We start from the raw sequence: 14537 nt of genomic DNA, 5'->3' as shown, positions 1-14537 counted from the left end.
TTCTCTCACACATACACATATATATATATGCGTGTATATATATACATATATATATATATATATGTATATATATATAGGTTTGTGTGTGTGTGTGTGTATCGATACGGTGTCATTCTTTGTCGGTTGTTTTATTACCTATTAGCGATATATCTGCAGGTGTTCCCAATCGTTAATGTGCTAGCTAGCCTAATGGCTGAAAGAAAGAGTGGACACTTCGATTTTCATCATCGACTCTCTCTCTCTCTCTCTCTCTCTCTCTCTCTTTTCCTCCTCCTCCTCCTCTGCTTCTATTGTCTCCACTCCGCCCCCGGTGATACGCGATTTATCCCTTTCCTGCCGCTATCACACTACAGCATTTTTTGTTCGATATATAAATATATAAATGTTTTACTCATCCCTTTATTTGGATATCATTATACAACCGTCATCGTTTTATTCTGCCACCATCTTACAATTTTAGAGCCACGATATTTTTTAAAACAGTCGCAATTTTTATTTACTTATTTATTCATATATTTATTTATTTATTTAGCTTGCTTGCGCGTTTGCATCCTTGTTAGATGCTTGCACACCTTTCTGTTAATTCTTTTCCCCCCACTTTTTCTTTATCAATGATCATTTACCAAAACAATAATAGGTTCACCTGCAGTTTGGTGCCCTAAAAAAGTGAAAGCAAATGTCGACAGAAACCGGAAATGACAACAGGGAGTCCCACGAATTCTTAAAGAGAACGTAAAAGAAACTCAACCATCATTCAGCACCCACGGGCACCTACATATGAAGCACCTTCAAGCGATAAGTATTTTTAGAAATAATAGCTGAGATAACAGTTCCAACCAAATTTACTCAACGACGAACTCCACTGAGAATGTAACTCAGTGAGTTGCATGTTTACACATGGTAGCCAACAGAGTTCCACGCGAACAACGCCATAATCCGGCACGATTAATGAGCTTCAGAGAAAGAAAGCAGCAGGAAGCAGAAACGTTGTTCCTGTCGGTTCACTCGGACTATATGAACCAATTCATATTCTTGAGAAGAACCATTTGGCTTAATTCAACTGATGCACATTGGGGTAAGAGACCATCCGCTGGACAAAATGACTTTTGAACAGCATGGAATAATGCAGTGATTAATTGGTGCAGTTTCCCGAGGGTTGCAGTTAAGTTAACCGCCATCAGTTCACCGCAGGGAAAGTTCATCGCCATCAATTCACCAAAGTTTACTTCGAGGAAAGTTTACCGAGAGAGAGCATATCCATAATGTCTCACCGTAGGTTTCACATTCTGACACAAAGCCAGCAATTGTCTTTGTGGTGGTGGTGGGTGGGTGGGTGGGGGGATGAAGCCAATGACATCGACCTCCCTATTCAACTGGTATTTATTTTATCGATATAGAAAGGGTGAATGGCAAAGGGGATCTCAGCGGAATTAGTATCTTACCATTAATAGTTAAAAAAAAGAAAAAACGGTAAAGTGATGACGGCGAACTTGCCCTTCGGTGAATTGATGACGCTCAACTTTCCAAACATGTTTCCTGAGAGATGTCTATGAGCAGCATATGGGTGTTCATTCCACAGCATCACGGTAGATTGAACGATGCAGAATGTTCCGTTACCGTAGAAATAACGAATCCAAACATCGGATCAAGAACAAGTGATGAAGGGGAGGGGCAGCGAACCCCTAATATTTTCTTCTTCTTTTTTTCTTATGGGGGTCAATGAAAACGCTGTGAACATCATCCTGAAAAACTTCATCGCCAAAACGAATAAGCAGAGAAACATTTTTGGACTAATTTGAAACATTACTTTCCCGTTATTGGATTTATCTAATTCGATTGATGTTCAATAATAATTATTATTATCTTTGTTTGTTTTGATATTAAGATTGGGAAATCGACTTTGTTCATGAAAAAAAGGTTTGGGCTCGGGTTTTCATCCCCTAAGCAAATTTTGTTCTCACACTTATGAATCCAAATATATGCACAGAAGAGAGTGATGTGAAAGGTATTGGGTACTTGCCTGATGCAGTAGAAAGGGGTAAAGGCAAATGCTGCCTAATTGAGCCCCTCAGTCGTATACTCCAACATTTTGGTTTATTAAAAAGCATTGTATATTGCCAGGAATACGTTTGATATTACCAGGATATTGCCAGGAACACGTTTGATATGGGTTGACTCCATACGAGAGTTTAGAGAACTTCTATACTCATGAAATTGTCGAACCTTCACTCAATTTTGTTGATCTAAACGATGACAGCAACCATCTACAGAGTACAGAAAGGCGATGAATGTTCGCCACGAAGGAACTCAGGTGGCAATGTAGGACTAGTAATGATTTATTTAAATCATATCTTCATGAGCAGACACGGCGATCGTGAGGAACTATACTCGAATTTCTTTCGTGCATCAATGATTGTCTTGCTTTCCCATAATTGTGGTTGTTTTCATCTATAAAAAATACATAAAGATATTCACCTTATATAAAATTATATGTATGGTTTCATCTTATATTAAATATATGTACGTTGTATTCATTGGTTATGTAACATGCATTTTTTACATGAAATTAAAGTATATCACCGTAGTCACTTCCGGTCAATTTACTTTCATTTTTTAAAATCAATTTACATTTTCTAGACAATTAAACTACATGTTAGCTCCAAAATAAACTTCCCTATATTCATTATGACGAAACTTGATTTAAAAGTTGGTTTTTCATGATATAAAATCCTTGCTACCCAGCGATATTAATCAAAAAATGAATGTGTCCTTTCTTTGCTATTTCAATAAAGTAACCTCCCACTTAAGTACGCATCCTAGATAAGCAAGCGCAAGGTCTTCAAGAATCCCAGGTTCAAGTTTATCAACGATTTATTCTACGGCAGCATTTGATGAACAAGGTTTGTTGTATTTTATGAAGTTTATTATTTAAACATGTGATGTAAAGTCATCTGACTCAGGTTTTGTGTTTTTGTATTTATGTTTGTTTGTTTTTGTATTTATGTTTGTTTGTTTTTGCGCTTCGTTTCCAATGTCACTCGTTTTAGATTCCCCTGAAAAGGAAGCTAGGTTCGCACCTACCGGCTCAGTACGCACAAGCGGTTAGGTTCAGAGGGAGGTTGCTGTATTATAAAGTGTAATTTGAAGATTTCGGTAGCATTTGTAGCATATGGTGCAATCACGTTGAATTACATTTCACTGGTTCCTTATTCTACAGGTGAAGGGTAAATGGAAAAACAGTTACACCAGCAAACATTTTAATAAGGTATTAAAATATTCACACACACACACATTCACACACACATATATATACACACGTACGCATACAAACATATAAATGCACGTGCAAACTCATGAACAAACATACACATAGCCACAGACACACCTATACTAAGGCAGGTAAGAAAACAATCAATCAGACATTGGTGTCTATAACAATTAGTAATAGAGGAAATATTCCAACGCTGAATACACAAATCAAGAGAGAATATGTGTTTGTATAGCATATTGGGGTAATATTGAGTAAAATTACTATCATCATCATCATCATCGCTACCACCACCACCACCACCACCATCATTATCATCATCATCATTATTATTATTATTATTATGATTATTATTATTATTATTATTATTATTATTATTATTATTATTATTATTATTATTATTATTATTATTATCATTGTTATTCTTATTGCTATTGTTATTGTTATGTTATTATTATTATTATTATTATTATTATCATTATTATTATTATTATCATTATTATTATTATTATTATTATTATTATTATTATTATTATTATCATTATCATTATCATTATTATTATTATTATTATTATTATTATTATTATTATTATTATTATTATTATTATTATTGAGTGAGAGAGCAGTTCATGCCATATACCCATCATGACTACCCGTCTGATAAGGGTAACAACCAGATACATGCATCACAACCATATGTGCACGACATAGTGATCCTATATCAAGGTAAACAGTACAAGACCTTGCAAGTGGGGCCCAGTTAGAATTTTCTTCAGGTTGAGTAGCCCGTCTCCCTCAAAAGGTCTCCGATTAAGGTTTGTTTAAGGTTTGCTGAACATGTGTTTATGGTTTGTGTTGACTATATGTTTATGGTTATGTAAAATTTATGTTTATAATATACGTGGAATGCATGTTCATGGTCGATGTCCAATATACGTTTATGGCTACGTCGAATTTATGTTTATGGTCGATGTCGAATGTATATTTATGGTTGACATGTTTATTACTTTAACCTATGCTTTATGTTCAGTTTATGGTTATCGTGTATTTCTAAATATATGCTTATGCTTTAAGTTGAATATATATATATATATATATATATCTATGACTTAGGTTCATTTTGTTTATGGTTTATTTCGAATCCATGTTTATGATTTATGTGGAAAGTATGCTTATAGTTTATGTTGAATATATGTCTATGGCATATGTAGAAGATATGTTATTAATGGCTTATGTTCAGTCTGTGTATATGGTTTGTGTTCAGTTTATGCTTATGGTTCACACTGAAGTATATTTTCGTATTTTATGTTACAGTTTATGTTCACGGCTTTCATTCACTTTCATATCTTTAGCTTTGCTTATCTCTCAGCTAGGTAGGAAAGCACTGCCTTATAGAGCCTGGTTGCGAGATAGGAGAAAAGTACCCACGCTACCATCCAAATGAACCATGATGATATTTAGATTCAGAACTCAAAGAGCTGTGATGATTTCGCAAGGCATTCAGTCCGACATCCTCACAATTCCGCCAATCCACCACGCTAAATTGATAATTTTTTTTCATCGACTCCGAAAGGACATGCTAATAAAGATTTGATCTCAGACCTCAGAGAGCATAACATATTATGAGACATTCTATCATACACTCTAGCAACCCAATCGCCTGCGTAAGCTAGTGTGTTTTATATATATATATATATATATATATTATATATATAATATATAGATATATATATATATATATATATCTATTATATATATATATATATATATATATATATATATATATATATATATATATATAATATATATATATATATGTATATATATATATATATATATATATATATATATATATATATATATATATATTAGCTCATGTTGAGTCTTTATGCCTTTCGTTTTTTGAAATTTATCAATGTACTTTCCTATTGTCGATATCAAATTTTGGCACAAGACCAGCTAATTCGGAGGAGGGGCAAGTCTATCACATCGATCCCTGGTACTTATTTTATCGACTCCGATCAGAATGAAAGGCAAAGTCAACATCGGCGGAAATTGAACTCACAAAGTAAAGACGGGCGAGATGCCGCTAAGCATTTTGCCCAGTGTGCTAACGATTCGGCAAGTTCGCTGCATTTGTACTTTCCTATTATGGAAAACGATTTTTTTTTATTTACAAAAGATAAATAAGTAAACTATTATATTCGTAGGACAGGTGTAATTGTTAATCGGTGGACTTCCGAAGTAGCTATCAATACCTCATGGAGAAATATGTGCAAGGAGTTGGGTGAAAGAAAATTTTATACGAAACATTTAATATTTTCTACATTAAATTTACGATATATTCTTTCTGGTACTTTTCTCCAAAAGGTATTGACAGCAATATCGGAAGGCAGCGATATCGTTGATCTACTCTTACACCCATCTCACGAGTATAATAGCTTATTTATTAATCCTTTAGAAAAAAAAATGGCTGCCAATAAAAGGAATGTATGTTTATCAATCTCTCCTATCATCCCTCTTTTTAGATATTGATTTAGTTAATTACTATGCAAGATGAATTATTAATTATTGAAAAGATAATAATTATAGATGAATATAAAAAGATATAACGAAGTATACCAATAGCAATTTCTTCGAAAGCGGTGAACTGGCAGAATTGTTAGCACGCCGGGAAAATACTTAGCGACGTTTTGTCCATCTTTCCGTTCTGAGTTCAAATTCTGTCGAGGTCGGCTTTGCTTTTCATCTTTTCGGGCTCTATAAAATCAGTACCAGTTGAGTACTGGGGTCTATGTAATTGAGTTGTAGAGTCGGTTTAATATACTAACTCCTCTCCTCAAAATTCCAGGCCTTTGTGTCTGTAGTAGAAATAATATTTATGTCTAATATTGGTAGAAGACCAAATATTTTGAAGTGAAGGAGTAATCGATTTGCGTGATTTTAGCTCTCCAAGTATTTTATCGTTCCAGGAGATAAAAGATGCAAAATTCCCTCCCAGCAGGATTCGATCTCAAAAATGCTATGTTTTTACTATGATATAATGTTTATATTTCGCTGTTTTTTTGCGAATTCCCATGACTCTCTGGCGCCATCCAAGAGCATTATTACGAATTTGAATCAGGAACTTGAATCACAGTGAATCTTTCATTAGCTGATTGCACAACCATGGATGCCACCCCCATGGATGCATTGCAGTCACTTGATAGAACTTGGTGATCCTGCCTGTTGATCATCTTCGATTCCTCAATGTAAGAAGCACCGTTAACTTAGTTGACCTCTTCTGCTACCTCTCCACAACCTGCCATCCCGCAGTCCCATGACTTTACCATATCTCTTGCAGGGTGGCTGAACAGGTCTTGCTAAGGGGCAACCCATAACTATACAGGACACAGTCGTTACTCCGAGAAGTATTTTTAAAATACCCGCATAACATGATTTTTATGTAATTCATTTTTATTACTTTATTACAGGTAAGTTGAAAGTGGGATATCGGCACCGTCGGACAAAATACTGCAACTACGTTCGTTTTGAAACGACGTGGTTTGGGGTTTCTTGCGAATGTGCGTTTCTTTGCACAAAATTCTTTTCTTCTACAGCCCCAAACTGACTAACGTCTTGTAAATGAATTCAGTAGATGGAAACCGCGTGGAAGTTCATCGTGCCTCTCTGTGTGTATTGTGTATGTGTTTGTGTGTGTGTGTGTGTGCGCGCGCGCGTGTGGCCTAGCGTCTGTCTTTGTCACTTATGACCACTACCGCTTTGTCAAACCGATATTTGTTTGTCTACGTCCTCATAACAAAGGTTTGGCAAAAGAAATCAATAGAACAAGTACCAGACCTTAAAAAAAATAATAAGAGGTCCTTGAGTTGATTTGTTCGACTAAAACCCTTCAAGATGGTGCCTCAGCATGGCCGCAACCCAATGACTTTTAGATATAGAAAAGATACAAGATAAATAAAATCGGTCGGTTTAACTAATCTAACTACTCCTCTTCTAAAATATGTGGTTACCTTCTTCCATACTTAAAAAACCCAATATTTATTATTATTATGATATTATGTTTATTTTATTATGTTGTATTTATTTTATTGGCGTTTCATCCAATACACAACAGCGTATCGACTTCTCCAATATGGCGCCAGTCATTATTTTCCTCATCAGTTCAGAGATTTTCCCAGCAGCCTCTCCTCATTGATTTTCTTTGTATAACCACAATTCGATTTTTTGTTTCTTTTTTTTTTTAAACATACCACATTGGCGCAGGCATGGTTGTCTGCTATGAATTCTGGCTCCCCGACGACATGATTTCGGACTGAGTCCCACTGCATGTCATCTTGGGCACCGAACCAACCGAAGCCTTGTGACCGAATTTGGTAGACGGAATCTGAAAGAAGCCTCTCATACACAAATGATGGCTGCAACCTCGTGTTTGAGTATTGCCATCGCCTGATCGAAAGTCTCACACATGCGAAAGCTACGACCAGCCATTTTTGTAATAGGTCTTACTTTTTTCAAAACGATGCTTGTGCATAGCGATTTTTTTATAGTGGTGAAAGTATATGCACAAATTCAAACCCATTCTCTGAACATGGACAATACAAACTCGAAAATAAGAACTAGTCTACATCATCGAATATTGTTACAGGTTTTCTCTCGGTGTATCCCTCTCCTAGAGAGAATATTGTAACAACAACAGAGGGACCTCCAACTCCCGGTGGGCCAACAGCGCGCCTGGACAACACCAGCCCAAGTATTTCCACATCCCCGCTCATACATACTTAAATACATACATACGTACATACATATACATATATATACACGCACACACATGTATATGTATGTTTGTGCATACAAACATACATACATACATATATCTATATACACACACACGCACACACACATATATATATATACATATATATAGTTAATCCAAACAAGAAAACAAAAAAAAAACAAAAAAAAAACACAACAACGCGATGACGTGGAACAAATAAAGTATTATTGGACGCTCAGGAAAGAAGGAAAGAAGGAGGGTTTAACGTTTCGAGCGGAGCTCTTCGTCAGAAACATAGGAGAGGGAAAGATCCCGAGAAGGGAAGACAGAGGAAAAAAATCGCCAAACCTAACAACCCTGGCCGCTCCATCGTCTCCGCCTGCAACTGCCCCACCGAACTCGTCTCCAGATACCTTGACTATGTCCTTGCTCCCCTAGTGGCTTCCCTCCCCTCTCACATCCATGATACCAACCATGCTCTTCGTTTGTCCAACTCTTTCTCCTTCCCTCCTGGTCCCTCTAAACTTCTCTTCACTCTTGACATCAAGAGTCTATACACAGTGATCCCTCACCACGAGGATCTGCGTGCACTCCAACATTTGCTTGACCTTCAACCCAACCCCAACCTGACACATCCACGCTCCTTTGTCTGACCGAACTTGTCCTCTCACTTAACTGCTTATCGTTCGCGGGTAATTTTTTCCAATAGTTTCGGGAGTGGCCATGGGAACGACAATGGGCCTCAACTATGCGAACCTGTTCGTTGGCTACGTTGGCTGCGTAGATATCCGCTCACCACTATCCACACCCGTCTTGCCAGAACACATTTCGTGGACCGTGCATCTGCTCTCTCCCCCCGCAACCGCCCTGCCATCACCCGTCTCCAGTTTCGTTAAACTAATACATCTGTTTGCTGTTTACACATCCGTCTTCGTCCTTTGTTTTTTTGGGGGGGATTGTAAATTCTCACCTTTACATACTTACAGGTATACGTATATACATATGCATATGTAGGCACAGGACGTCACAAAACATAAACAACCAAAAATACGAAGTACGAGGACATGGAATAAGGACTTTTTTTGCAAGCAACGAAAGAAACAAATGGAAAACAAGACAAGCAACACAAAGAACGACCTTTCGTCAGTTGTCGGCTGTTTTTCTAATCCATATTTCGAGCATATCACGACAAGACACACCTTCGATAAAACAGTTGCTCCCACAAAGCAAATTAAATAAAATTTGCGATTTTGTGGAAGGTCAAGATTGGTGACAAAAACAGGACAGGGAAGACAAACAGGAAGGAATGCTAAGCTTAAACAATATTGTGGCGGCGAATGCGAAGAAACAAGTCTGGTATTTCGTCTGACATTACGAGTTCAAATTCCGCCGAGGTCGACTTTGCCTTTCATCCTTTCAGCGTCGATAAATTAAGTACCAGTTGCGTACTTGGCTTGATCTAAATTTCGGGCCTTGTGCATAGAGTAGAAAATATTATATTAGATATATATATATATATATATATATATATATATAATATATATATATATTATATATATATATATATATGCGATAGGCTTCCTTCAGTTTCCGTCTACCAAATCCACTCACAAGGCTTTGGTCGGCCCGAGGCTATAGCAGAAGACACTTGCCCAAGATGCCACGCAGTGGGACTGAACCTGGAATCATGTTGTGGTATGCAAGCTACTTATCACACAGGCGCTCTTGCGCCTATTATTTAAAACAGTTTGATTCGGCTTTATGCGACTTAAAGTTTCTTCTGCTAGAGGCCGTAAACTTTAGGTCAAATTGTTTAAATTATAAATATATGATGTATATATATTATATATATATATATATATATATATATATATATAATATTATATATATATATATATATATATATATATATATATGTATATATATATATGTTATATATATATATGTATATATATATATATATATATATATATATATATATAAATATGTATTTATGCATGTATGTATGCTTGTGTGTATATGTGTGTGTATCTGCATGTATGTGTGTCGTATTTGTCTCCCACCACCGCTTGACCAACCGGTGTTGGTTTGCTTACTTCCCCGTAACTAAGTGGTTCGGTAAAAAGAGACAAGAAAATAAAAGCCAGGTTTAAGAATATGTACTGAGGTTTGTTTATTAGACTATACTCTTCAATGTGGTGCCCCAGGATGGGCGCAGTCCAATAACTGAAACAATTAAAAGATGAAAGCCACTACACTTCATTGTCTAACACACGATACCTCAACTGATCGAATAATCGAAATGCTACAACTCGACAATGTTTTGTATCCAACATTCCGCCGCATAGATTTCCCCAGCAAGCAAGAGCCATTGCCATCGTAATGTAGGTATTACAGAGGTTATAACACCGGATCCCAGGAGCTCCATAGGCCCATGAGAGACATAAAGGAATGCAGAGTTCAACAATTATTCAGTTCAGACTCGATCCATGAGCACCTAAATGCGATCTCGGTCACTGCCATTTATTTCTCCATTATGCAACAGCTTTCAAATTCCCCAGTCATGCAACACCTCATCAATATGCAAAACAGGACTCAACTGAGTCCACCAAGCATCAACTCATTTGTCATTTCATCAAATTACTCAGCTTACTGAAGATACCATAACTCATTGAATTTCCCATCATGCCACAGTTTCCAATTTTCCCGTCATGCCACATCTTCCCCGTTTTCTCATCATATCATATCTGGGTTATCTCGGCGTTTTTCTTCAATTTTGCATCATGCTATTTGTTTTTCCCCCTCCTCACACTCCCCTAACATAGCCCAATTCATAAATTATTCTGTGCAAGCCATATTTTATTGATTTCCAAAGTGTCAGACTTAATCGATTTGTCTTTCTTTTAAAGGTTCTAATTTGTCGTTCGATACTGAAATTTGTTTTGATTTCGTAGAAAAATTTCAATATTTTAACGCATGATTCCAGAGTTGACACCTATTTCAGTTTAGTTTTCCTTTTGATTCAGTTTCAATTCTGGAATTCTAAGTATACTTACTTTCCCCTTATTGATATAAAATTTGGAAACGACCTTGTATAAATTTCTATTGCACAATATAATTTGTATCAACCCTATTGGGTATACTTACATGTATATGGTTGATATATTTGTAGACAACTCAGTTGAGATGCATACGAGTAAACATTGATTTCAAATTTTGACACAAGGCTAGCATTTTGGGGAGAGTGTGTAAGTCGACTACATCGGAATTTGAACTCAGAACGTAAAGACGGACGAAATGCTGCTAAGTATTCTTCCTGGCGTGCTAACGATCACACCTGTTCACCACCTTTGTACGAATAAATATTAGAAATACTACCCATTTCTTTTCAGAATGCAGTTTCGATCTACTGACCTTTGGGTTATGGGCCTAGCACACATCCACTACAGTATTCTGTCTAATATATTTTGCATCATTTGTTATGCTGTCTGCTCTGAGTAGTATTACTTTATCGATTATAAGTTATTTTTTTCAATGCCCTGGATTATTTCAACTGTACAAAATATACTAACTACACAACACATATTCTTTTCTACTCTAGGCACAAGGCCCGAAATTTTGGGTGAGGAGGCCAGTCGATAAATTTATCGACCCCGAAAGAATGAAAGGCAAAGTCGATCTCGGCGGAATTTAAACTCAGAACGTAAAGACAGACGAAATACCTATTTCTTTACTACCCACAAGGGGCTAAACACAGAGAGGACAAACAAGGACAGACAAACGGATTAAGTCGATTATATCGACCCCAGTGCGAAACTGGTACTTAATTTATCGACCCCGAAAGGATGAAAGGCAAAGTCGACCTCGGCGGAATATGAACTCAGAACGTAGCGGCAGAGGAAATAACACTAAGCATTTCGCCCGGCGTGCTAACGTTTCTGCCAGCTCGCCGCCTTTACACAACACATATTGCAGCACTGGGATGCTAATGCACTTACTGAGAGACAACCTTTCATTCTGACGGTATTCCGAGAATCATATTTACCATACCACAAGTATAGATCTATGCGTTGTAAATTTTTCTTAATGTCTCTTCATTGTTGATTCTTAGATCAGTCAGAAGCAAATCAAAATTAAAAAGGTTTTAAGGTGGTGAGCTTCCTCACAGTTTCTCCTCTACCAATTGGTAGTCCGGAACTAAAGCAGAAAAAAAAACTTGACCAAGGTATAGCCCGTATTTGCAAAGTGCGTTTCTTAACTACTTCAAATCCCACCCTACCGTCAAATGAAACGTAAGAGCATATTGGATAACGTATCCCTAAATACACAAAATCTGAAATGCTTTTGACCATGGATGGAAGCACTCCGTCGGTTACGACGACGAGGGTTCCGGTTGATCCGAATCAACGGAACAGCCTGCTCGTGAAATTAACGAGTAAGTGGCTGAGCACTCCACAGACACGTGTACCCTTAACGTAGTTCTCGGGGATATTCAGCGTGACACAGAGAGTGACAAGGCCGGCCCTTTCAAATACAGGTACAACAGAAACATGAAGTAAGAGTGAGAGAAAGTTGTGGTGAAAGAGTACAGCAGGGATCACCACCATCCCCTGCCGGAGCTTCGTGGAGCTTTAGGTATTTTCGCTCAATAAACACTCACAACGCCCGGTCTGGGAATCGAAACCGCGATCCTATGACCGCGAGTCCGCTGCCCTAACCACTGGGCCATTGCGCCTCCACGTTTTTGACCATAGATATTCTAGTTCAGGGCCGACATTGGCAAACGTGGGATTAAGCCAGATCAGAGATATATTCAAATAAATCAGTTGTGCTAGAAAACTCTCACAACTAGTTTGTTTGGGGGGCGCATTTCTAGAATCGCTTTATACGTCACAACATCTTTCATACACGTCACCATTCCAATGCCTTATTAGGATTCTTAATGAATGCTACATCCAAAACGTCTCAATTGTTTTATTTTACTATTTAGTTTCGTAAAGCAATGGAGATAAATTTCAAAATTATGAATACTTTTCACACCTAAAATATTTGGTTTTGAAATTCACTTTTGAGAGTTTAAGGCTCCTTTGTATTTGTGTGTGCGTGTGCGTGTGTGTGTGCGTGCGCGTTCGTGTGTGTATACATATATATATATATATATATATATATATATATATATATTATTATTATTATTAGTATAGTAGTAGTAGTAGTAGTAGTAGTAGTAGTATTAAATACGTATACTAATGTATATGCGTTCTGTATTTTCCGGAGACTGCATCGGAGTATATAAACTCTCATTATTGCCGACATTAAAACACGTTATGGACAGGCGAGATAACTCACCCTCAATCCCATTTGGGAGTGATGGACATCGATGCTTCGCCGTATTTGTGGCTTGTCAGCATCACGTACCCTCCTGGGGTTGAAGACGAATCACCTAGCCAGTCCATGACTTATATGCTCATGGCTTGTATAATCATAAGCTGGTATGTCCGGAAATTGCATACCTAAGAGAAAATTGAAATAAAAAGCAGCTCCAGTGGAATAAATATTATTAAATACATTTATTTAGCAGTTCGACAAAGGGACCGATAGAATAAATCCTGGGGTCGAGTGCTCCGACTAAAACCCTTTAAGGCAATGCTCCATTATGGCCGCAGTCAAATGACTGAAACAAGTAAAAGAATAAAGGAATAAAATTTACTTCCAAAACGTAAAAGTGACTTCAATCAAGTAATTTCACTTATCAAACTACAACCTACCATTAAAAAATCGCTCATAGAAAAATTAAAATCAACAATTTATCGCTTATATTTTCCGTTGAATCAGTGATCAGGTCGCAGCTGTGCGACAAAGATTTTGCCAGCTCATGACTTAAAAGTAAATTCAATAGTTTTGTGTGCTTTCAAAATGGCTGAATTGTCTCTTCCGGTATGTAATTGCTTCAGTTTCAACATACGGTTTTAGATCAAGTCGTTTGTTAGACAAGAGCGACCTCGTAACGTAAAAAGCATTTATTAAAAAGTAACATCAACCACTGAAAAATTAAACCGACCATAATAAAAAATAAAATGCGCAATTAATAATGTAAAAGCTGCATTAAAAAGTAAAAACAACCAGTAAAAGGTGAAATCGACCGAACAATTAAATGAAGTTATTCACAAGATGAAATTGGCCAGTCTAACGTCTTCAACCCTCTTTAGCAAAATTCCAACGAATGACAGAAAACAACGATTATTAAGAACAACAGCAACAACAACAACGGTCCTTCCAGACAATGAATACTAAATTTCCCATGAGTATGCCAAAACCATATCAGAGAAGAAAAATAAATAAATAGCTAAAATAAAAATGAAAAGCACTAAATAAAATGAAACGCAAACAAACGAATAAACAAACGATATCAGAATTCCGAATAAGTTGAAGCAGTTTGTTTTTGGTGTGGATGTGGAAGCTATTATCTCGGAATGCAGGAGACAATTCCGTCGG

General features: G+C 36.9%; 1 long non-coding RNA gene across 1 annotated transcript in view; it reads right to left on the bottom strand.

Annotated features, from left to right (window-relative positions):
• Nucleotides 1-5398: 5398 nt before the first annotated feature.
• The window catches only part of LOC118765872, a 26526-nt gene continuing 17387 nt past the window's right edge, over nt 5399-14537 (bottom strand). Inside the window, exon 3 of the long non-coding RNA XR_005001769.1 lies at nt 5399-5409. This is a non-coding gene — a long non-coding RNA (uncharacterized LOC118765872). The remainder of the gene's footprint in view (nt 5410-14537) is intronic.

The sequence above is a fragment of the Octopus sinensis genome, linkage group LG14 (genome assembly GCF_006345805.1).
Source record: "Octopus sinensis linkage group LG14, ASM634580v1, whole genome shotgun sequence".
NCBI lineage: Eukaryota > Metazoa > Mollusca > Cephalopoda > Octopoda > Octopodidae > Octopus > Octopus sinensis.
This window is presented reverse-complemented; position numbering and strand designations above follow the sequence as displayed.